This window comes from Haplochromis burtoni, unplaced genomic scaffold (genome assembly GCF_018398535.1).
Source record: "Haplochromis burtoni strain Fernald_Lab_line unplaced genomic scaffold, NCSU_Asbu1 Contig_31, whole genome shotgun sequence".
NCBI classification, from domain to species: Eukaryota; Metazoa; Chordata; class Actinopteri; order Cichliformes; family Cichlidae; genus Haplochromis; species Haplochromis burtoni.
In genome coordinates, this window is record NW_024582392.1 from 1,603,067 (window position 1) to 1,607,788 (window position 4,722).

A 4,722-nucleotide genomic window follows, 5' to 3' on the forward strand; every position below is an offset into this window, starting at 1 on the left:
TCTTCCATGTGATATATTTTTATGACAAGTTTAACACTTATCATGTCTGGCACTAATCAACCGAGAGGGGTTTTTTTTGTTTTGTTTTTACCTGAATTCAGTTAACAGTTAACAGCATCCTGCCAGTCTCTTATTGCCGCTTCGGACACTTCACCGCCTTCGGATCTGTCGTTTTGTGAATTGAATTAACCATCTCACCAGCAATAAATTACGCTAATAAGCCAAAAGGAGACGTTTACGCACGAGTAAAAGTGTCACTACGAGAGATTTCTTGAAGGTCTTTCACAAAATAATTAAAAATGAATGAAGAAAACATAAAATATAGTTGTCCGTTAACCTCTCAAGCCCCGGAGCAACGTCTTTTATTTGTTAATTTACTGACTGAACCATAAGACACTGCCCTTCATGTCGGATGGCATTGTTTTGAGCGCAGGGCAACGTTTCAATGGCTCTAATTAAACGAGGCTAAGTGAAACAGGTGTTGACTAATGTATATGATAATTATAAGATAACAGATGCGTGTGTGTGTGTGTGTGTGTGTGTGTGTGTGTGTGTGTGTGTGTGTGTGTGTGTGTGTGTGTGTGTGTAAGGGGGTTGTTAGAGATAAGAGGTGAAGATTACACCTCTTATTCTGCTGTCCTCCTTCATGCCCTTCAAAAGAGTCGAAGTAAAGCTGAGTGTTTGTGTTCAAAGGAGCGCAGCTCTGTTATCTGGCATAAATTTGACTATCTTATTAACAGCATTAGAGGTGTAGTGTTGGTTGTGATAGCAGGAGTGCTTGTATTAAGTGGTAAAAGAAGTGTTGAAACAAGCAGAGCTGACACTTTAGAAAAGATTAAATTCAGTCTTCTCATTTTAAATTGACGACCTTTAATTTTCACCTGCAAGTTGCTATTTTTGTTGTTGTTCTTTGGTTTTCATTTGGCTTCTTGGGTTGTTTGTTTTTTTGTTAGTTTTTTTTTTTACAGTACTTTCAGTCAGCTTTGATTTTGCTATTTTTGTTTTAATTTGTTTTTTATGATGCATTTCTGTAGCAGCACAATGTTCTTCTAAATCTGAATAACCTCTAGCAATTATCTCACTTTTTGCACTGTCTACGTATTTATTTCCTTTATCTTTCACATTAATCTAGGCTACATATGCAAACATGCTGCATATTTTTCACAGATTAAAGAGAAATTTTAAACTTTTTACTCCACTGCACTTATTTGAAAGCTTCCTGTATTTATTCTTGCAGTGTAAAAGACCTACTTGTTTCATCACAGTTGGAAGTTTACAATAAAAACAGAAGATGGACAAAAGCGAATAGCAACGGCATTTCTCTGAGTGTAAATACTATTGTGTATGCTAAATACAGTGTAAGAGATCTTATGAGGGTTTCTGCTGCTGAGTATGCTGATACTACGAGCCAGAAAAAAATAAGTGCATTGCAACTTTTGGTAGTTCTCAAGCAATAAGTAAGAGAAAAGTGATGCAGGAAAGAAGTTAGTTATTATTAATTTAAAAAACAAAACCTTAATTAAAACGTTTCTGTTCTTTCTCTCTTACTTTTATTATTTTTGATAAACTCTGTATTATCTTAGAGGTATTTGTAAGATTTTGCTAAACAGGGTAAGTATGTAAACAGAGGTCCAGATGTAAAGAGAGTGGGAACTCTTGGGGGTAGCATTAGAGGGGAAAAAAACGTAGGAAAGGTGGGGGAGGGAGGGGAATTTATTTGGGTGCGGTCCACATAGCCTAAAGCAAATTTGTACAAGAGTAACAATGGGTTGACTAGGGAGCAAGGAGAAGAAGGCTTATGTCTTCAGTAGTCTACATCTCACAACACAAACAGCTCAGGGCAGCAGCCTTTGTCCCTCCTGAAGAACGTCTTTTCATTCTCTTCCTCTTTTGGCAACTCTGCCACAATACAGGTGTTGGTCCTGCTCTGACAGGTTTGGCTTGCACTGTTTGCTGTTAGGATGTCAGTGATTTACAGGAGAGAAAAGTGACCAAATGGAAGACGATTGTCCTCAGTACCCTGAGAGATAATGCAAGATAGCAGAGAGGATGAACCCATCTTCATCTGTGATAACATCTGAGCCCGTGCTCTGTGCTGAAACAATGCTCTATATCCTCCTGCTATTAACAAATCCTCTGCATATTTCATATTACAGCTCACTAAACACGATGTGAAGTTTAATAAGACCCCTTTATTTTCTTATTTTGGGAGCGTAAAATGCTGAATGACAGTGCAAGTGGTCTAATGATCAGGTCAAGACAATAGGTGTAGGTGTGACCTCAATTACAGGCCATCCCATACCCTCAAGCTGACAAAGGGACTAAACATGCAAGTAGAATAGCTCATATGTAGGTGCGAAGAAGACAACAAAAGCCTAAATAAAAGCTTTAGCAGCTTTAACACCTTTTGCTTGTTAGTTTATTTTTGCTGCACTCGATACGGAAAAAGGAGAAAGTTTACAGAGATTTGTAGAACCAGAAGATGGCAGTTTTGTTTCAAGTTTACCGTGTAAGATATTGAAAGGTATTTGTATAAAAGAGGCAAAATGAAACGACAAAGTTTGCGATTTCGTTTGTATAATTTCACACACGAAAAAAATCCCAGCAAATCCAAGGGTGGATTTAAAAAAAATCTCAGATGGTCAATTGGCAATAATTATTTAATGCTTCCCAGGCAGAACTCCTTAATGGGATTTTCCTGGGGCACCAACACAAATGGAGAGATGTAAGTAAAATGTGAATGTTATCAAGCTCTCCCACCTCTTTGCTATCTGACCCCCTCTTCCCAGACCCCCTTCCATTCTTTGTCCTTTGTCATTGCTCTTATCAGGACCACTCTATCATTCTTTCAAAATAGTAGTGGCGCTGAAACCGCTTGCAAATGTAAGTATGTCTTTGTTTAGGGCTGGGCAGTGGCCCGCCTCCCAGCTCCCTCCTGGGTGTTGTCTGATTGACGGCTCTCCACTGGGTGAGTGACAGGCGGCGTTGGTTAGACAGTGACGGCCAGTGTGACAGCTGGCGCTGCTGCTGGTATCTCCATGCATCGGGCCCCGGTAGGTGGGTGCTGGACCCCCAGGATCCCTCAGCTAGAGGCCTGGCCAGTTTGCCGTGAGCTCAGTCAGATCAGTTCCCCGGTGTGCTTGTTGTTGCAGATCAGCTTGTTAGCTGGCTGCAGACTTTTTCTTCACCACAGCTGAAAATTTCTTCCACACATGTGCAACAGAAAAAAAACAGGACGGTGACATCAAAGTTAGATGAAGGGTGAGAGGATGAGAAATTTACAAACATGCATATTGTTAAAAACAGTCCCTATTTTGCATTTTTATAAGCAGAATAAACAACTGATAAATGGATTCTGACACAATGTAACGGTTAACAAAAAGAGCATTTATTTAGCGGCTTTACTGTATCATGTTAAAATACTTGAGTAAGCACTTTTCTCTGGGTGTGTATCTTAAAGTAGTTTATATACTGATTATGAATGCTAAATACTGGGATTTAAAGTACAATCTTGTCTTTTTACCTTTGTAATTACTAATATTTGTTATCTCACATCATCCTCCAGTTTCCCTGTAGATATGTAGAGTTAAACAATAAGGATGACATCTCAAAGTTATATTATAGGCAGCATCAGTGCAACAGTGGCCAAGATGGACTGCATGCACACAATGTGTTCTCCTTTATTTACTGCGTAACAAAAGTTTCAACAGTATTGTTACCTCAGAGCTATGCAGAAATTCTCTCCAGTTGAGCAAACTGAAGTTCACACATCTATTATTTTCTTTCTATGGTCAAACAGAGAGCAGCTAATGAGGTTATTGGGCATCTGTGACGTGACATCTACATTTTGGCCTATTTGTGAAACAATGGTAACAAGGAAGCCAAAGACATTGGGCTCTGTGTTTTTCAACTCAAAATAACAAAGCCAAGCAGCCGCTGGTGGGAGGCTGCGCTCTCATGGAAATGAGCAACCGAACCAACAATGTAGCGCCTAATCTCTTCAGAGAGAGGAATCAGTTACACAGCAGTATGCACCCCTCAATGCTTTTCATTAGAGTCAGCGTGCTATTGAAACAGTCGCTCCACCCCCTGACTCACACACATACATGCGCACAAACACAACCCTCGTGTGTAGCCACAGGCCTTACTCATACATGCACCAGATACAAGGTAGCCCCCCGACAACAGGAGGGTTGAAATAAGTGGGGCAGAGGGAGGTATGGGGGTGCGAGGCCTCAAAGCATCGGATTAAAGTTAATGTGCCCTCCCTGGGTTATAATCTCTTCAGAGGGGGACTTTGTTTGAGGGGCTTGAGGGCAGTAAGATAAGTATCTATTACAGAAACTCCCTCTTATCCCCCCCGCAACATCCCCGCTTCAAAAATGAAGCACAAAAACACTTGCCTCTGTTCCCCTCTGTGTTGTCTGATATCCAAGAACCAAAAGCAAGTGCTGCCCTTTTCAGCTAATCAGGTATTAAGGTCTAAAGCCGTATGGCGAGTTAGCAGGGCCCATATTTACTCCATCTGTAGCCCACCAAGTCATGTAGTTGAAGTAAGATCAAAGGCAGCTTAAAGAAAACCGGGGTTATTGTATAGAAAGAGAAAACAAAGCAATATTACAAGCCAGGGAAGCCGCGGTGTGAACGGCCAAGTCGATTTCAATGTCGCAAATAAGTAGACGCTCAACAATGTTGATGGAAGAAAATTCAAAGACACGCACC